Source organism: Hippopotamus amphibius, chromosome 3 (assembly GCF_030028045.1).
Source record: "Hippopotamus amphibius kiboko isolate mHipAmp2 chromosome 3, mHipAmp2.hap2, whole genome shotgun sequence".
NCBI classification, from domain to species: Eukaryota; Metazoa; Chordata; class Mammalia; order Artiodactyla; family Hippopotamidae; genus Hippopotamus; species Hippopotamus amphibius.
Genome location: NC_080188.1, coordinates 18,656,760 through 18,678,200, shown reverse-complemented (window position 1 = coordinate 18,678,200; position 21,441 = coordinate 18,656,760). Strand labels below are relative to the sequence as shown.

The 21,441-nt window shown below is 42.5% G+C and overlaps 1 protein-coding gene across 9 annotated transcripts in view; it reads right to left on the bottom strand.

Moving 5' to 3' along the window:
- Positions 1–11,930, bottom strand: part of KLHL5 (kelch like family member 5) — an 82,141-nt gene extending 70,211 nt beyond the window's left edge. For 3 of the 9 annotated variants that reach the window (XM_057727879.1, XM_057727881.1, XM_057727882.1), the window contains exon 1: positions 11,665–11,930. The gene's annotated coding sequence lies outside the window, so the exon portion shown is untranslated. The remainder of the gene's footprint in view (positions 1–11,664) is intronic. The other 6 variants (XM_057727878.1, XM_057727876.1, XM_057727877.1 and 3 more) reach the window with 3 other exon arrangements.
- Positions 11,931–21,441: the final 9,511 nt, after the last annotated feature.

The following is a 21,441-nucleotide window of genomic DNA, read 5'->3' as shown; positions in this document are numbered from 1 at the left end:
ATCATCTATGATTCCAACTATGGCTTCTATAAATGGAGAGTGAACTTAAAAGCACTTTTAAAAGAATATGAATACGGAAGTCATTAGACCAGTGGTCTATCCACCACAAGATAAAAAGCTTGTGCCAGAATGTAAATTAATGTACTGTTTCCTTCAAGGAGAAAGTCTTACCATGAAAAAACTGTCAGCTGAACCAAACAGTGTGCTTAGTGATGTAGTTAATTTACATTCTGGTGTGGGCCCCTCATTTCCTGGAGAACCACTAATAGTCTAAAGACCAGTCAGCTGGACCATGGACTTGAATACTTTGACAGCCTCTGCTCTAGGCTTTGATGATTTTCCTCCTAGTCTTTTACAGTTATCCAGCCTTCATCAAATCTCATAGCAAATCTGTTAATAATTCATTTATTTTGAGACAATGTTCCAAAGCAGTCAACTTAATTTTCAAAGAATGAATTCTCTTTTCCTTACACTCTCATTAATTTACATGTTAACTAATGTTTTACAGTTACTATAACAAGCATAACTGTTGAAAACAGGTTTGTGAATAAGAACAATCAGCTTTCAGTAAGTACCCAACTCAACAGGTAGGCACAGAGCTGTGCAGGTCTGCTACGGAGCAGCCCACTCAGCTGTGGGTGAGCACCTGGCCCCTAGGATAAGTAAGAACATTTTACAGAGGGAAGAGAGCGCGTTAAGTTAAAAACATGAGTCAGTTCAGAGGTAGTTGGTAGGGGTGCTTCTGCTGTCATTTTCCCACATGATCACTTGTTAGTGGTAGCCTAAGTGATCGAGCAGAAAGAACTTGAGCCAGCTAGCTGTATAATTTGGACAAATCACTTTACAACCTCGGTCTTCAGGTTTCTCTTCAGATAAATGGGATTAACTAAGTAGCACATGGAAGAACTTAGTAAGCATCTGGATTTGTAACAGCAGCTACCATCTCCTGAGTGTAAATGTGCAGGGTAACGTGCAATACTTTACACTGAATGCGGCAGTTGTCACAGACACCTGGGCAAACAGGGGTCATTCTGCTTTCCCCTAACACGTGAGGACCCTGAAGTGAAGTGAGGCTACGTGTATCTGGTGAGTAGCAGGGTTCAATTTGAATCCAAGACTGACTCTAAAGACCATACACTGTCAAGTACACCACACTGCTTCTTGATTTTAAAGTATTCTCATTTGCAACTCACAGCTGCCTTGTGAGAAGGTAGAGTAGGTATTTACCCGCATTGTCCAAATTGGGAAGCAGATTCAGAGTATAGTTGATTTGTTATCTAGGTTTTCAAGGTTAGCTATCTAGAAGAGAGCCACAGAACAGGCTTAAATGCTTTCTCAATGAGACTGACCAAACTCAAAGCAAATAGGCAATAAGCGAGAAAAAAGAGTACTTAACCCATCACTCCTAATATAACAAAATACTAAGTTCATCATTGTTGCAATTAATTGCCAATGTGGCATTTATTTACGAAGTACAAATGCCTCACAGATTTTGCCCCACTTGGCTCCCTCCCAACTTCTGTCACTATTTCTTATACGGTGAAGTGCTGACCCATATTAATATCAAAAGTACCTTTTCATCCCTCAACTGTGTATTGGTACTAACAGCTGGTAGTAGAGCAAGTAACATTTTAAAAAATCAGCTAAATTAATATTATATGGCCTTTTAATCCCCTACTCATCTATAAAAGTGATCACAATTGATACTCTGAAGACCACAGCATGATTATAACAAAGTATTTACTTAAAAAAATAGCCTTTTGACTTGATGACAGGTCAAAAAGAAAGATTTCCTTAGCACCAGCTCCTTAGATTTTGTGAATTTAAGTATATATTTGCTGTGGCACAAAGACGAGAATCATAATACCATAAATATGATGGCAAACCACTGCTGAATTCCTGCTGGACACTCTATGCTTGGCATGTGCACACAGCTGTCTCATGTGCCATAAAAAGTAATAATCTGGAAAACCATAATTTTATGTTTTACTCACCTGAACCAAATCCAGTAAGTGTTTGTCTTCTTTGTAGCTTTATGGTGATGGAAAAAAGTAATCAATCAGTACTCTCCAGACACAAATATAATCAAGCAAAATTGCTGGAGTTCTCAGAACATAATGAGTCCACCACAGATCAACCTGATTCTGCTGTAGGATCAATCAGACTTTATGAACTGTATTTTATATTAGATAGAACAGTGTAAGCTGGGTAAGGAAAGGGTAAAAAGGGCAATGTTAGCAACAGAGAGGAGAAAAACGTGAAGTACCAGGTTTCTCAACTGCTGGCAATTAGAAATGGTTAAACCAGTTAGCCATTAAAGAAATTCCCTGGCTTGCTCTACAACCAGACCTTAAAAACCCAAACCAAACCAAAACAAACCAAAACATGACAAAAGGAAAAAGAAAAAGAAAAAATGAAAGAAAGAAAGGAAGAGAAAAAGACACCAAAAGACTGTTCTATAATTTAACTCTGGCAAAAAGCAAAATAAGGCATGCTAGTGAGTCAAATGGAGATCAGTGGAGACCTATGGAGGTGAGGATTATTTCTTAGTGTTAATCCAATGTTCTTAGGCAGTTCAGAGCATTCCTCCCAAACTCTCAGTCTTCAAGCTGGGGGCTGGCAAATAAATTTAGAAAGACAAACTGGTTCAGGCCCCTCCATCCAATGGACCGTACTGAATCTGTCCAGCAATGCTAAACTCCTGCAGAGCACAGAATTGAGTATTCCTTCTTTCTGCTTATCAGAGAAACAGCTCCTCAAAGAAAGGCAAATATTTAGCAGAAATGAACCAACCAGCCTCAAATCTAAATCTCCTCTAATTTACTCTCCACACTACAGCCCAAGTTAACCTTCCAAAGTGTAATTCTTGACATCACTCTTAGGTAAAACTTTTTTCCCCTGATCGCCTACAAGATAAATAAAAGCCAACACCTTCAGTATAGAGTTCAGTGCTTTTGACAATCTAGTAGTCCTTGCCTACCTTTCCAGCCTTCCCTTTCTCTCAAGCCCTCTATTTCACACTTACTGTCATGAAGAGTTAAAACACAATACATTAACGTAAGCAAAATGAATATTACTGAATGCTTCCCAAATGAAAAGGACTATGGAAGACTGTAGATAATGACAAGTGTGGTAAAAATCTTTTTCCCGTCTAATACTAACCTTCAGTTAACTCTCTTGGCTCTATTCCCCTGGTAATCTGATGGAAGTAGATATAATAACTATGTTACCTGGCAACACTGCTTATAGTAAAAATGATCCCCCAATTAGTAAATTTGCATCTGGACTCAGAGGAATGATAAATGAACTATAAACACCTCTTAAGAAGCCACAGCTTTGACTTTCCTAAGTGTGGTGGCTCTTGTAATTGGCACATCCCTTGTGGGGACCCTGGAAGCTAAGGCTATGGAATCCTATAAGAGATAACTGTCTGCTGTGGGACATAAGGTTTTTAAGCCAACTCAGCTCCAGCAACTATCTGATGTGAGATTTGTCTCCCTGCACCTAAGCTTTCATATAGAGAGATGTCTCCCAGGTGGCTACATGAACTGCTTACATGGCCTTCTGTGAGAACTGCAACCACTGATGAGGAAAATGTGATGCTGCCTTGCCGGCAAGCTATAATTCCTGATAGCCTTCTGGGTAAATAAGCCTACGGTAGTCTTACGAGTTTGAACCCAAGAAGACCCATTCATTTGCACAGCAACAAGACTACACAAATGTCTTAGAATGATGTTCCACATGTTCTACATTCTGAACCCAAACCCCTTCCTCTTTTTGTCTGCTTTTTTAGTCTAACATACATCCCTGCCAAATCCCACCTAATCTCATACACAGCTTTCACTTGCCTTCCTCTGTTATTCTTCTTTCCTGGGATCCCCTCTTTCAGGTAACATATACTACTCTCCACAGTCCATCCCTTCAGCCATCTGCTGAGGTGAAGCTATGGATGTTTTTCAACCAAAACTAATGGAGACATTGCATTGGTAAAGAATGCCAAGGGAGCTTTGCTAGAGAAGCTAAGTACACGGTTTACAGGAAAAGAATAGAAATTTATTGAGAATAAAAATAGGTTAAGTTGGTGGAGAAATACGGCAATCATGTTAAAGGGTAAAATGTCCAAGTAGAGTGTCTAGACCAATTTGGAGTAAAGCAATCTATTAAGTGCTCCCTTCTTCCTGCAGTATTAGCCGTGGGAAGAAACCAGGGAGCCCCTGGTATTATCATCAAAAGTAGGTGACTTATAACAGTTAGACAATTCAGTAATCTGTACCTTGGGAGAGTGAGAAGGAATGGATGAAAGGATTACAACGGAGATGGCATTTGCCAGTGTTCAGAGAGGGGATATTGTTGCTACAAATCAGCCCCAGTTCTACCTTCTTATCCTGATTATTCTAATCAGCCTGTCTCAAGAGATCTGCAAGCTGATGTTAATTACGTAGTAGAACTTTCACCAGCATCACAGGTTTCTTTCATCATAAGCTATTAGAACTGCCTCCTTCTCTGTTACAAAGTTGTCAATTACCCTAACCTGTTATATTGATATTTTAGGGCCAACTCTGTTATTTTCAAACTCTTATAGTGGTTAAATTAAGAACTAAGAAGATGTGGCACTTAGAAAAAAGTAGTTCATCTAGAATTGCTAAAGGCTGTAGCTAGTTTCCTTTAAGTGTGTGAACTCTTAGGTTAAACACGCCCATTTTAACAGCAGAATAGAGAAAACTAGTCAACAGAGAAATAGGAATGAAGCATATGTGCAGAGAGAGACATTAGCAAGAAATCATATAGACCTGGAGAGGGCAAGCAGCCCAGCTCCTAACTTTCTGTCATTGATGCCAGCTGCCTCAGAGACTCAGCTGCACTTCCTGCCCTTGGATTCTTTGACATAAAGCTATAACTCTTTTCTAACAAAACACTCTTTCTGCTTAAATTAGTTTAAATAATTTTCTATAACTTGTCACCTAGTAATCCCTAAGACCAAAAAAGATGGTTAGAGGCAAAGTGGTAACGATGTATATATACAAAATCATGTTTTATCGTATTAAAAGATTCTGTTAATGTTTTAAAGAGAAGGGGAAAGAGAGAACTCAATTATAGTTATTTTCTGTTGGGGTGTAAACTTCCCATTCATCTTTTTATCCTCATGGGATCTAACATAGTGTCTCACACACACCAACCACATTTAACAAATGTTTATTGAATGGACATATAATTTAAAAATAATGAGGAAGAATCAAGATGGCGGAGTAGGAGGACATGCACTCCCTCCCTCCTGCAAGAGCACTGGAATTACAACTAACTGCTGAACAACCATTGACAGGAAGACACTGGAACTCACCAAAACAACCCACCCCACATCCAGAGACAAAGGAGAAGCCACAATGAGATGGTAGGAGGGGCGCAATCGTGTTAAAATCAAATCCCATAAATGCTGGGTGGGTGACTCACAAGCTGGAGAACAGTTATACTGCAGAAGTCCTGAGGGTTCTGAGACCCACGTCAGGCTTCCTAACCTGGGGGTCCAGCAATGGGAGGAGGAATCCCCAGAGAATCAGACTTTGAAAGCCAGCGGGATTTGATTGCAGGACCTCCACAGGACTGCGGGAAGCAGAGACTCCACTCTTGGAAGGCATACAAAAAAGTGTGCTCACCAGGACCCAGGGGGAAGGAGCAGTGACCCCATAGGAGACTGAACCAAACCTACCTGCTGGTGTTGGAGGGTTGTCTGCAGAGGTGGGGGGCAGCTGTGGCTCACTGAGGAGACAGGGGCTCTGGTGGCAGGGGTTCTGAGAAGTACTCACTGGCGTGAGCCCTTCCAGAGTCCACCATCAGCTCCACCAAAGAGCCTGTAAGCTCCAGCGCTGGGCCACCTCAGGTCAAACGACCACCAGGGTGGGAACACAGCCCCACCCATTGGCAGACAAGCAGATTAAAGTGTCACTGAGCTCCACCCACCCAGCCCAACCCACCATCAGTCCCTCCCATCAGGAAGCACCCACAAGCCTCCTAGATAGCTTCCTCCACAAGAGGGCAGACAACAGAATCAAGCAGTATCAGCAGTATTTCATCTTGTGGAACTGAAAATCACAGCCACAGAAAGACAGAGAAAATGAAAAGGCAAAAGACTTTGTACCAGATGAAGGGACAAGATAAAACACCAGAAAAACAACTAAATGAAGAGGACATAGGCACTCTTCTGGAAAAAGAATTCAGAATAATGATAGTGAAGATGATACAGGACTTTGAAAAAAGATTGGATGCAAAGATCGAAAAGTTGCAAGAAAAGTTTACCAAAGACCTAGAAGAATTAAAGAAGAAACAAACAGAGATATGCAACACAATAACTGAAATGAAAAATACACTAGAAGGAACCAATAGCAGATTAATGGAGGCAGAAGGATGAATAAGTGACCTGGAAGACAGAATGGTGAAAATCACTGATGCAGAAAAGAATAAGGAAAAAAGAATGAAAAGAACTGAAGACAGCCTAAGATACCTCTGGGACAATGTTAAATGCTCCAACATTTGCATTATAGGGGTCCCAGGAGAAGAGAGAGAGAAAGGACTCGAGAAAATACTGGAAGAGATTATAGTTGAAAACTTCCCTAACATGGGAAAGGAAATAGCTACCCAAGTCCAGGAAGCGCAGAGAGTCCCAGGCAGGATAAACCCAAGGAGAAACATGCCATGACATACAGTAGTCAAATTGACAAAAATTAAAGACAGAGAAAAGTTCTTAAAAGCAACAAGGGAAAAATGACAAATAACATACAAGGGAACTCCCATCAGGTTAACAGCTGATTTCTCAGCAGAAACTCTGCAAGCCAGGAGGGAGTGGCAGGATATATTTCAAGTGATGACAGGGAAGAACCTACAGCCAAGAATACTCTACCCAGCAAGGATCTCATTCAGATTCGACAGAGAAATCAAAAGCTTTACAGACAAGCAACAGCTGAGAGAATTCAGCACCACCAAACCAGCCTTACAACAAATGCTAAAGGAATTTCTCTAAGCAGGAAACATAAGAGAAGAAAAGGACCTAGAGAAACAAAAACAAAACAATTAAGAAAATGGTAATAGGAACATACATATTGATAATTATCTTGAATGTAAATGGACTAAATGCACCAACCAAAAGACAAAGACTGGTTGAATGGATACCAAAACAAGACCCATATATATGCTGTCTACAAGAGACCCACTTCAGACCTAGGGACACATACAGACTGAAAGTGAGGGGATGGAAAAAGATATTCCATGCAAATGGAAATCAAAAGAAAGCTGGAGTAGCGATACTCATATCAGATCAAATAGACTTTAAAATAAAAAATGTTACAAGAGACAAGAAAGGACACTACATAAAGATTGAGGGATCAATCCAAGAAGAGATAACAATTATAAATATATATGCACCCAATATAGGAGCACCTCAATACATAAGGCAAATGCTAACAACTATGAAAGAGGAAATCGACAGTAACACAATCATACTGGGGGACTTTAACACTAACACCCCACTTACACCAATGGACAGATCATCCACACAGAAAATTAACAAGGAAACACAAGCTTTAAATGACACAATAAATCAGCTGGATTTAATAGATATCTATAGGACATTACCTCCAAAAACAGCAGATTACACATTCTTCTCAAGTGCACATGGAGCATTCTCCAGGATAGATCACATTTTGGGTCATAAATCAAGCCTTGGTAAATTCAAGAAAATTGAAACCGCATCAAGCATCTTTTCTGACCACAATGCTATGAGATTAGAACTCAATTACAGGAAAAAAAAACTGTAAAAAACACAAACACATGGAGGCTAAACAATACACTACTAAATAACCAACAGATCACTGAAGAAATCAAAGAGGAAATCAAAAAATACCTAGAGACAAATGACAATGAAAACACAGCGATCCAAAACCTATGGGATGCAGCGAAGGCAGTTCTAAGAGGGAAGTTTATAGCAATACAATCCTACCTCAAGAAACAAGAAAAATCCCAAATAAACAATCTAACCTTACACCTAAAGAAACTAGAGAAAGAAGAGCAAACAAAAACCAAAGTGAGTAGACGGAGAGAAATCATAAAGATCAAAGCAGAAATAAATGAAATAGAGACAAAGAAAACAATAGCAAAAATCAATGAAACTAAAAAATAATGAAATCGACTTGGCCAGTTTGTCTAATTGGGAGTTTTCAAAAGCATTTCAGTTCCAATTAATAAAAGATGTTCTTTAAATTCTCATTAGCATAATTCTATGATTATACATATACAAAGAAATGCTGTTTTCTATTCTCTAAATAGAATACTGAAGAACATAATTTGATTTATTCAGATTTTGTATTAACCTGTGGGACTATAAAGTCTGCTTAGGTTGTTCTTAAGACTGTTCTGGTTCTCCTCCTTCTGGGCATAAGATAGCATTGCATTTCCCCACCTCCTTGAAGTTGGGTTGTAGTCATATGACTTGTTTGGCCAATGAAATGGCAGTGGAAGTTACTGTGTCACTTTCACGTAGAAGCCAATGTGCAATTTATACATCCTTTTCTCTCCCTGACAAATGTGGAAGCAGGTGTTGAGATGGAGCCTCTGACAACCTGGAGCTCTAAATGACTACCAGAACAAAGTTCTCCTGCTGACCCTAACTGGACATGTAGTGTGACTGAGCCACAAACCTTTGTTGTTTTAAACCACTACGCTGTGAGGGTCTTTTGTTACCACATCATTATTTACCCTACCTGATATACTCTGTAAACCCCTCTCATTGTCTTCAGAATGGTAACATTTTGTACAGCACTGCATCATCTATAGAACACTTTCTTATAGAAGTATCTCTCATTATCCGAAGTCTCAAAATCCAAGCACAAGAACTGAATGGAGTCAAATAAATTTTTGGACTAATCCCTCATTTTCTCATCTCCTCACTACTTGCTATTTGAAACTCAGGGACCAAATATATTTGGATAGGATGATATTCCTTGCTGTTCAAACTCTTGCCATCTACACTCAAGATTGGAAAAAATTTAAACAGTAAAGGATTCCTGATACATTATTTATTTCATTTATGCCCTTAAAGCTGTTTTTCCACTACCCAGCACCTATTAGACTCTCAACATCTATTGAATGAATTGTGTGCTGTCATCATTCTAATCTTACAAATAAGGAAACAGATTCAGAGAGGTTCATAACCTTACTGGAAACAACCCTGCACATTATTGGCACAATCCCAGGTTTTCTGGCTCCAAATCCCTTTCCATTATGTACCACGCTTTCCAAGATCTCTTACAGCTACAGAATTCTAGGATTTGACAGTAATAGTACGAACCGTGTTTGGGATTAAAAGATAAATATTAATAACATATTTACATACAAGAATAATTAAAGTCATCCTTTAAGGAGTTCTACTTGCCTAAACCTAGTTTAAAAAAGACTCAGTACCCCGAAGCACAGTACAGGAAAAAGTTCTAGAGATCATCTGGTCCAACAGGCAGTTTGCAGAACAATGAGGAACTATAAAAGAATTCTGGGGCGGGGGGGAAGTAGCCTTTTCCTTTGATATGTAATATTTTAAAATTCCGACTTTTAGGGACTTCCCTGGAGGTCCAGTGGTTAAGACTCTGCACTTCCAAAGCAGAAGCCAAGGGTTTGATCCTTGGTCAGGGAACTAAGACCCCACATGCTATGCAGCAAAAAAAAAAACAAAACAACTTTTAGATTATGTTCACCTTGGCTCTTAATAAATTGGCTAACCTCTAACCCTTTGCTCTCTAATTCTTATCAAACCTCAGCAGTAAGAAATATTCACAAAGAATCACCTGAAGGACAGGCAATCCTCATTTCTATAGGTTCAGTGGTTCTCAATTTGTGTTCCATGGTCAAATAAATTTGGAAAAGTTCACACAATACATCCCCCTTTAAGAGAATAAACATGAATATTAGCCAAGAAATTGAGGGGGAAAAAACTATTGAAATCTGTCTAACCCAATTACCTCAAACTTATTTGAGCTCAGAATCTTATTTCCAGAAATAAACCACTGATTTCTCATGCCTAAGAGCACAGTTTGGGAAATACTGTTCTAGGTAATTCTAAACGTTATTAATGGATCAAGTTAAGCCTTCAGAGACCTCACCTTTGGAGTCTTATCATTGTCCTATACTGAAGAACACTGTTATCCAAAATTCATCAGTTTCTCTAGGGATATTTTAAAGATGTTGTCAATTGCATCACAATCCTCTCCCTTTTTATTAGGGCCCATGAGAAAATGTTCCTTTCAGGCCTCATTGCTAGAAAATGCTGTGCTTAGGCAGAAGAACTGGTTTGTTTTCATCTTGGAATTAGAAACACACTGAAACTTACTTTACTCCTCTCTCTCTCTTTTTTCCCCCTGGCTGCTAGGGAAGCCCAGAGCCAAAACTGTGACTCACCTCTAGTACAGGATCTTATGCACTTGGTATTATCTTACCCTTGACTTTGCAGTCTTTTTTTCCCCTGCTCTGCCTCAATTTTCTCATTTAGTTTTGTTTTATTCTACAATACCATATGGACACTAAGTTGTTTCAAATCATTTTTGGAACTATTTTATATATTACGTCCTATTTTCTTACAATTTCATATTGATTTCTCCCTACCTGTCCCATACGCCCAAATATCAGTGTCACCTTTGTGTAAAAGTATTCATATAGTTATGACAAGACAATAGAACATACACATTCATAATACAAATTCGCAATGCTTAAACCAGAAGAAAAGTCATTATTGGTTTTTCAGCGGTCTAATAACCAAAAAGACTTATTAAACTCTTTTCTAAACGGAAGGACAATTACCATTTATTGGGTACCAGTAACTGCTAGGAACTTAATACACAACAGTTTCATGTTTTTTTTTAAAGAAGCAAGGACATTGGTATATACACAATCCTTAGAAAGATGCACAAGAAACTGGTAATATCAGTGGGTGGGGCGAGAGACTGTGTATCTCTTGTGCCGTTTGAATTCTGTGAATGTGTCAATTATTCAAAAGCTTTTTTTAAAAAATGTAATGATAAGACGGCAGAAACACTTTACTCTTTGATACAACAAACTTTCTTCGTCAGCTTTTGATCCCTGCGCATGCACTGAAACGCCTAAATGAAAAAGTTTCAACCAGAAACGCCGGTTTTTATTGCAATAATGTCTGCTTCTGATTCTCCATACTCCGGGGATGAGGCAGTTATATACTTAAAAACTTAGATTATGATAGCCTGCGGGTAACCACGAAAAAAAAATCGATATGGTTTCCACTTCGTTTTATTGGTAGAGGAGTACGGGGAGGAAGCACTGATACTGGACAGCAGCCCACCCCGCAGCCGGCCGGCCACAAACGCCGCGTCCAGAACTTTGCACAACTCGAGGGCAGCTCACGCACCGCTCCGGACTCTCGGCTGCGCGGCGGGAAGCCGGGCCGGGGTTCGAGCCCCGGGCGCGGCTCGGGGAGGTCTCCGCCTGGCCCACCCTTCCGGACCGAGACGCCCCCGGGGCCACCTCCCCGAGGGCCCGGCCGGAGTCGGGCGGCAGCGACTGGGCGGGAGGGTCGCGTGGGGGCGGGGAGCGGGCCTCGGCGCGCGCGCCGGCCCGCCGCGGCCTCACCCCCGACGCCGAGGAGGAAGTCGCACTTACCGCGTCGGGCTCCTGAGGCGGCCGGGGGTCACGGCGGGGCGGGGCGGCCAGGCGGGCGGAGGAGGGAAGGCGGGGAGCGGGGGCCGGCGGGCCGAGGAGAGGGATGCTCGGCCCCTCGGGCGCCTCCAGCCCCTTCCCGGCAGCCTCACCCCCGGCGCCGGCCGGCCCGGAGCGAGCCACTCCCCCTCCGTCAGGCCGCACCAGGCCAGCGAGGAGAAACTCGCCCCGCAGCCCTGGAGGGGGCGAGCGGGGGTCGGGGGCCGGCTCGCCCGTCAGTCCCGGCGCTGCGCGAGCGGCTGCCGGCCCCGCCCCCGCCCGCCAGGCCCCGCCCCCTCCTCGCCGGCCCGCCTGCCCCGGGGGACCGTCGCCGCCACGGGGTTGGCGGTTTCCCCTCCCCCCGGACTGGTGCGCGCCGACGGCCAGGCCCTGGGGGGTGGGGGCGGGGTGGAGAAGGGGAGGGGCGGGAGTTGAGGCGAGGGAAGGAGGCGGGCTGCGGCGAGGGGAGCTTGTGGGGGAGGGGGACGTCAGGCTGGGTGGGGCTCTGGGGGAAGTGGGCGGGGCGCAGAGGACCTGACAAAGATTCCGGTGGTTCCCCGCCCCTGGAACCTGGGGTCGGGGGAACTCAAGGGGGTGGGAGCTCAGGAAGAGGTCCCTCAGCGGGGCTGGAAGGCGGTCAGAGAGCCGTCCTGTGTGTTTTTGATTCCTTGGAGAACAGGACTGTGTTGTCCTAGAGCTTTGGGGGAACTCAGCAAGAGTTGCCTCTCTTCTCCAGCCCCTGCAATCCTTCCCATTGCAATACTCTGATAATTATTGTGTTCCAGGTGGTGGGTTTGTGGATATTGTGACAGCAATTATGACCCTCAACTCTGTCGCTGTGATCAATGTTTTCTAATGGTGGGATAATAGGAATTCCACGAAAGTTGCTTCCCTATTCATTTCTCTAGCCAATGTATATTTGTATACATGCTAGATGCTGAGAATAACAATAACTAGTTTATCCAGTGCCTATATGCCAAACACAAATCTAAAGCACTTTATATATGTTAACTCAATCAGTCTTAAGCAAAACAGCTAAGGTCCCTGCCCCCAGCAAGCTCATGGTGGATGAGGGAGGGAAGGGGTTTCCTTAGTTTGTCTCAGAGTGATGTGTGAAGGAAATGTCCACCTGCTTTTTGTTCTCAATGTAATGCATATGTTCATTATTTGCAGATTCAGTGCTACTCTGAGCCATCTCTATCCTGTCGGTGGGGGTTGCATGTGGTCAGTCCTCCCCAAATGACGTATTCAAGAGATCTTCAGTACGTGTCCATAGTGAAAACCCAATGGAAGCAAATGGTCCAGAAGACCGATGGGTCAAGTCACCACCGAAAGAACGTAGCCAAATTGTGCAATAGCCTGGGGCGCCTGGGAGATCTATTTCGGGATCTATTTTGTACACTCCCACGTGGGGAAGTGGTTAGAAAAAGCAACATAAGGTAAAACAATAAAGCATTGATATGGACTGCTAGTTCAAAGGAAAGTGGATGGCCTGATTTTTAAACTGTTACAATCAGAAAGAGAGACTTCACAAAATCTACCACTGAGGGCTCCAATTGCAAAGCACAGGGGTACATTTTTTATCAGAGCCATGTGGAAGAGACTCCCCAGTTCCTCTTTGTAATCATACCTACCTGCATAGATAAAAATTACTTCTATAGCGTTTAAGTAGAAAAGACAGCTGTGTAAACCCACAGCCTGAATTTTTGGAATTTGGTACTAAATTTAAGCTCTCATTTGATTTTTCACTGTTAACATTTGTGCACATTAACAGCAAATGACATTCTTCTCATAGTTTTGTTTCCTCTCGTAGTTATTTCGTGTTCAGTTTTGGAAATTTAATTCAGTCTTTTTCGTTTGGGTTTATAGTGAGAAAGGCTAGAAAAGCATTACAATCAATCAGATTACAATTGCAATAAAAAAGAAATAGGAATTCTCTCTTTCTCTCTCGCTCTTTCTTTTTTCATGCTAAATATATTGTTTGTTCAGTCCTGAAATCTATTCTCTTTGGTTTACTAATCTGTGTTTTGAGTTTATTTGCTCCCCCACCCCAATGATAACAAATCAAAGCAAACATTCCTCATGATCTGACATCCTGTTGTTGGCCTCAGCTTGCACTATCCTTGCTCTTAGGCTGTTCTCCACAGTGGACTCCTTTCTCTCCTGCCAGCACACCAAGCATTTGCCAATGAAGCCTTTGCATGTCTCTGTTTGGAAGGTTCTTAGCCATACACATGACAGTCTCCCTTTTCTTTCATGTCACTTTTCCTGACTATGCTGCGTAAACCTGCAAACCACCTCCACCCCATCTCCTTATTTCTCAACACTTGGCAGCACCTGACATATATTTGTTTCTCTACTCCCATGAGAGTGTAAGCTCCACGAGAGCAGAACCTTGTCTGTTTAGTTCACTGTTACTTTTCAAGTGTCTATTATTTACTGTTGTCTGTCATGTAGTAGCTACTCAGTAAACATTTATATTTATATATTTATAAACAAACATATCTATATATATATTTAATGAATGAATGACTTCACATGGAAAAAATTGCTTATATTCCTTTTTGTAATGGCCAAAGGGCTTTCAAGAAATGTACCTTATAACTGAGTCATGTGACTTAGACATATTTATAAGGTCTAAAATACAGCCTGGTTTTACTGTATTTAAATTTAGAATATGAAAATGGCAGGTTTTAATCTCATTCCGTCAATACACTAAGAAACAGGAATTGAAGCATTCACAGCTGAGAATTTATGCTGAGCTCTTACAACTTGGCCCATAAATGGATTTATAGAATCAGAGAATAATGATGGAACAAGAAATGCGGTCAAAGTCTTAATATTTTTCCCTGAGATGAAACAACATAGCAGTAATCAGAAGTGAATAATTGACCCTAAAATGTGATTACTCTACTGATAACTTGATAAGTGGCGCCCATACAGTGTCCTTTGTGAGCGCTCAGATAATTTTAGTTGATGATAAGCACTATAGTGAGGTTTGCAATTAATGTTTTAATCTGGTTAAAATGCAGTACTGATAGATACAAATAGAACTTAAGGTTTAGGTATTGTATAGATGCCCTTAGTAAAGAAATGGTGTGGCTTTTCATTTTCTGCTCTGATTACCAGTTGTGTGAGTGGGGAGAATTAAAGGCTTGAGTATTGTTATATACAAGATCTATGTTCAAAATCTGGATGCCAGGAATGGGATCTTTTTTAGAAACTTTAGGATTACTTTTAACAGTATTGCTGCTATCCATGTTTTGACATGAAACAGCTTCCTATGACAATACAGAGCTTTAAAAGGTCTGAGCAGATCACACCCCTGGAAGGAAAATCTCCAGGTTGGGACAGACAGGTATCCAAGTAAACCCAACCCAAAATGTGTCCCCTTGAAGTTCACTTCAGAGTCTCACTCTGGTTTCTCTTGGTTCCCCAGGTTAATTTATTTCCCGTTTTAGCTTGGTTTAAATATCAAATTAAATTAAATTAAATTAAAAGTTTCCTTGGCTTTCTTTACCACAACCAAGCCAATCTAGAATTTTCAAAATAAACTTTACTAAATTCTAAAGGAAAATAAAAAATAAAATTATTGTGAAAAATATAAGCAACGCCCATAACTCCATTCATCTGTTCAGCTGCTCTTCTCCAGTTTCCATTCTTCCAGGAACAAACTTCTATTCCCAAAGAGCAGATATAAATTTGCAGGCAATTTGCCTAGTTTTCTTTCCTCTTGACTTCCTTTCTTTCTCCACATGGTAGAATCTTTTTTTTTTTTTCTGTCTTTCACATGAGAGCCATCAGGCTTGTCCCAGTCACAACCGTTGGACTTGTATATCTGTTCAATTCTTACTTCTGGTTAGAGGGCTGTGGCATAGTCCTAGTCCAACGCCAGGACTTTGGGGATTGACACAATGTGAGAGCTTCTTCTTCAGGTGGGACTTTCTTTATGGAGGAAAGGTCATCAGTATAAGCCTTTAGTCAGGTCACGCCTTTCAGTCCCAAGAGCACTCACATACATAAGAATTACCCTACAATAGAAAAATACTCACAATTATGTCTAAAATACGTTCTGTTCACAATAACAAGTGACCTAGCTCTTAGGAATTGGAACTTTTAAGGACACCCCTTTTGGGACAGGGACCTGGCGTGCTGGGCAGCAGAGACAGCAAAGTCAGGCACTGACAGCCCAAGGCTTTCTCGCTGGAGGATACCGCAGTTCTAAGAAGGGAACACCAGGGGCAAGGGCAGCCCTATAGCGAGAGATGCCCAGCAACAGACATACAGTGACCCTCAAAGCTCAAAGCCATGGTCACAATTCAGTAGAGGTGGCAAACGTGGCACCTGTCTGAGTCAAGAGGGGCTCCTAGGAGACCTCACTGGCAGTGCCTATCAGGAAATAGACTGACGGAGGGACAAGAAGTGACTTGTCTGAAACTACCCAGGAAGTCAGCAGCAGAACCAGAATGTGCCCAACAGGTCTGTCCACCCGCAGTCCAGGACACACCACCATGTCACAGATGGCCGTATCAGACCCAGTCCCGAGCAGAGACCTGGCATCTCCCCCGACACATGGTCTGCTTAGCAGCCCCCCTCCCACGGGCACACGGTGGCCCCAGGCGGGCAGGGCAGCCGTCCCCAGGCTCAGGGGCTGTGCGTCGGAGGGCGCTGGGCCTTGCTGTGCGGAGCCCTGCAGCCCTGCCTGAAGCTTGTAACCATTCAGCGGGCCCCCGCTAGGCTCGGCTTCACGCTCTGCAGTTAATGATCGCCATGGGTGGGGGCCAGCCCCAGCCTCTGGGGCATTGCCGCTGTGGACGCCAAACTGGCGTAACTGAGATAAGGTGAATACGTGGCAAAGCCAACCTTTTACCAAAAAATGTTAAAAGTAAACAACAACAACCAAAAAACAAGCCTCCCCACCCCCCAGACCTGCTGGGGACCTGGAGAAGGAATGTGCATTCTCTCATGCACGTATTTCCATCACTCATTCGTCACTCATTTGTAAGTAAGCCTTTTATAAGCAGGCCATGTTCTAACTAGAAAAAAAGGTTTATTTATTTATTGGCTGCATTGGGTCTTCGTTGCTGCACACGGGCTTTCTCTAGTTGCTGCAAGCGGGGGCTACTCTTCATTGTGGTGTGGAGGCTCCTCATTGTAGTGGCTTCTCTTATTGTGGAGCACGGGCCCTAGGCGTGTGGGCTTCAATAGTTGCGGCAGATGGGCTCAGTAGTTGTGGCTCACGGGCTCTAGAGCACAGGCTCAATAGTTGTGGCGCACGGGCTTAGTTGCTCCGTGGCATGTGGGATCTTCCCAGGATGGGGCTCGAACCTGTGTCCCCTGCATTGGCAGGCGGATTCTTTACCACTGTGCCACCTAGGAAGTCCAAAGAAAAGTTTTTTGTAAAACAAATTTAAGCACTTCCCGTCAGTCTCCCTAACCTTTTTAAAACACAAACCTAATTCTGTTCATCCCCCAGGACCCTGCTTAACAAGCTTTAGTGACTCCGTTGCCTTCAAGGTAAAGTTAAAACACTTTAGTGTGGTTGTAAGATCCTTTATAATCGAACCCCTTTCTGCCTTTCCAGGCCTGTGCCCATTCTGAATGATTTACAGTGTCCAGAATGTATCATTTCTTCTGTATTATACTTTTAAATGTTTCCTCCATCTAGAATGTCCTGCCTTTCCAATTTCTGCTTGTGTGAGTCCCTCAAGACCCAACTCAAAAGGCACCTCTTCTGGCAATCTTTATCCTGAATCTTCCAGGCTGAGCGTGTTTCTTCTCTGTGTTCCATAATGTCCTGCATGCTCCTCTATCATCACAGGTACTTAATGATGTGTGAACATTGGTTTACTTGTCTGCCTCCCTGACAAGCTGAGAGGTCTATGATGGCAGGCACTCATAAATATTTGTTGAATGAATGAATGAATGAAAAAAATTCCTTGCCTATGAAGACAAGAAATAGCAACTTATTAGAGTATGGCCATTTCTACCCCTTAGCATTATAACATATATGAATGGAAACTTTCCTCTAATTTATAGTGTTATACTACCAGTTTCATAAAACTTTAGAAGGTCCTTAATTTAGGATTCTATTAACTTATAAGGCAAAGTAATGAACATAAAGTACTTGTATTTGTTTTCACGCATTAAAAAAATTCTTTCGGCATCTCCGTATACTTGTTTTACTTTTTAAAAATGAAAGTTGAAAGACTGCTAATTGATGTTGATTTCTTATGAGTTAAAAAATGTTCCATGATATAGCTTCTTATTTGATATATTACTTCCGGGTTCACTGCCTAACAGACAGGAACCACTCATCTGGCTTCCATCTTAATGGTCTCAGAGAACAAGTTTATAACCACCATGCAGGGTTAAGCATTTAGGTGTGGTACTGTGCTGATGGTTTGCTTATGGAATATGCATGAAGCAACACTTACCAGGTGTGATGAAGAGGCCTACAGCATAGAAGACACTGTGCTACTTGTTACGGGGAGAGTATTAAACAAAGATGATTCAGACAGATATGTAAACTGAAAAGTTCTTATTAGTCATTATGCTTCCTCTTCCTCCTCCATTTTGTTCACCTTTTTTTGAAAGCACACATCCCTCTTTGTTCACACCTGCATTCTGTATTCAGTGACTATACTTAGCACAGAATTCTTGAGGAAAGATTCTGGCTGAGTAACAAGCAGCTGACCTGAGATACAAAACCAGTGGGTGACTAGGAGGTGGCATGCTCTACACACATTCAGAGACAGTCTCAGAGGATGGTCTCAGCAAGACAAAGAGGGGAGAAAACAAACATTTCATTCTCCTTCCCCCTGCCCCCAAGAAAATCAAGACAAAGTATTACTTATAGATTACATGTATCAAGAGACAGAAAAGCACAGCTGAAACATTCTTCATGATGCTAGACTATAACAACCTTTGACTCTTTAGGAAATAAAGTAAAATCAATTGCTCAGCATCTGAAAGTACTAGGTGCAATAGGTCCAGTCTCAGATAAAAAGAACTGGCTGCAACAAGAGAGCATTTCATTGTCAAATTATGAATGCATTTCGTTCTCCTCTCCTCCATTCCCAAGGAAATCAAAAAGTAGGATTACTTAGATTTAGAAGAGCCCTCCTACTGCAGCCAGTTCTTTTTATCTGAGTATGGACCTATTGCACCTAAAACTTTCAGACGCTCAGCAACTGATTTTACTCTATTTCCTAAAGAGTCAAAGGTTGTTACAGTCTAGCATCATGAAGAATATTTCTGTTGTGCTTTTCTGTCTATTGATACATGTCATTAACATGATAATACATTTCAAGGTCAAATTAGTTGCCAGAACCTTTGCTCCCAGAGGCTGAAATTCCACAGTGGTCCTAGGACTCCATCCCAGGGTGGCTTTCCCTCTTGCCTCCCCTCTCTGACTGTACTATCTGGGCAGACAAGACTGCCTCCTATTCTTTTTAAGGAAAATGGCCCCAACAGGTTCCTTCCTGCACAGGCTGCTGTCTGAGGGTTTTGTTAGTGAAAACAGGTTCTGCTTTTCCTGCCACAGGTGATAGGGTGGGGACAGTGTGGGGAAAGCCCCCATGTGTGGGCTGGACACGTGAAGGCCGGACACCTCTGAGGAGGCCTGTGGGCGAAGACCTTGGGTGAACGCTGCCCTGTCTTGAGCGTTCTAAACACCGTGGTAGCAGATCAAAGCAGATCTTCCCCAGACGGGAGGTGAACAAAGAAAAGGCAGCTCAGGGAACCGCCGCCTGCGGCCTGAGCAACGCTAAGCATCTTTTCTGGTTCTCCGAGGGGCCGGATGTACATCCCAGGTTGGCCTGGCCAAACTGGCTGCTGATGCGTGATCTCCTGTGTGCCCACGTGACCTCAGTTCTTTGCAACAACCTCACTACTGCCCCTGCAGGTAACAAGGCAAGCAGGGGCAGCACTGTGGTCTCCTGTCAGCCTGACCTGAGGCTCTCTCTGAATTTCTCTCCAATTAAGTTCAAGTTCTGGCCCACACTCACTGCCTGAGGAACAGCATTCCCAGCCTCTTTCTCAATAATCTTTGCTTTTAAAACAGTAAAAGGCCTATGTGGAGAGAGAGAGAATTATATTTATTGAGTTACAATGTACATAAAGTAAAATCTACCCTTTCTAGTGTACAGTTCCAGAGCTTTTGCATGCAGTTGTATAATCACCACCATCAAGATATAATCAAGATATATAACATTTCCATTACCTTAAAAATTCCCTTGTGTGCCTTTGTAGTCGACCCCTCCCTCTACCTCCAGCCTCTGGCAACCTGTTTTCTGTCCCTGCACTTTTGCTTTCCCTAGTGCCATGTAAAAGAAATCATATAAAGCCTTCTTTAACATCCTTATTTAAGCCAACATGCACCTTGCCCAACTCTCTGTTAGCACATCACACATTTTTTTTTTTCAGAACACTTAACATTATCTGAAAATAAACTATTGTCATTGTTTTCTTTCTTTTTTAAAATATTAATTAATTGGCCGCATTGGGTCTTTGATGCTGCACATGGGCTTTCTTTAGTTGCGGCAAGTGGGGGCTACTCTTCATTGTGGTGCGCGGGCTTCTCGATGCGGTGGCTTCTCTTGTTGCGGAGCACGGGCTCCAGGCGTGCGGGCTTCAGTAGTTGCGGTATGCACGCTCAATAGTTGTGGCACAAGGGCTTAGTTGCTCTGCAGCGTGTGGGATCTTTCCGGAGCAGGGATCGAACCCGTGTCCCCTGCATTGGCAGGCGGATTCTTAACCACTGCGCCGCCTGGGAAGTCCCATTGTCATTATTTTCTTGATTGTTGTCTGTCACTGGAATGTACACCCCCGCTAAAATGTAAGTGTCAGGACTTTGCTTCATTTCCCACTTAGTCTGCAGGGTTCAGATCGCTGCCTGACTCTGTGTAGGTGTTCAGTAAATATTTGTTGGATGAACCGCAAAATGAATGAGGACACTGGAACTTCCCCAAAACCTCTCTATACTTAGTCAGACTTCATTAATAAAAATTATTTCCCCCTACAAAATGACTTAATCCAAGCATTGCTGTGCTGCCAAAGTAGATGGCTTATCAGCAAGTAATACAATTAGAGGTGATTAGACTGATCCAGATCATGAATTGTCTTTTAAATTCACTCTCTGGATGATTAGATTACTTAGAATAGAACTGGTCTGAAGTGGGTAAAATGGAAATAATGATAGTAACTATTTCATACGGTTGTTATTAGGATTAAATGACTTCATGTAAGTGAAGTTTGTAGCACAGTCGTTCCCGCTGGGAGCTATTTTGCCCACCCCAGAGACATCTGGGATCGTCTGGAGACATTTTTTATTGTTGTTGTCAAAACTGGGGTGAGGAGGGTTACTACCGGCATCTGCTGCTAACAGCCTACAATGCACAGGACAGCCCCCTACAAAGAATTATCCAGCCCCAAATGTTGGTAGTGCCACCTGTGAGAAACCCTGGACTAGGGCCGTGTCTGGCACAGAAAGGGCTATACAGTAAGTCTCCTACGTACAAATGAGAGCACATTTGTAAGTCCAATTCTGTTTGTAAGTCCAACAAAGTTAGCCTAGGTACCCAACTAACACAATCGGCTATATACATGGCTGCTTTTACACTTGCTTCCCTGGGCTTGAAATAAAGATACTATACTACTATATACAGTATTGTACAGTAAAGTACACAGAAGCACAACCACTTGTAGAGGATGCACACACGTGACAGTAAACGCCAGACA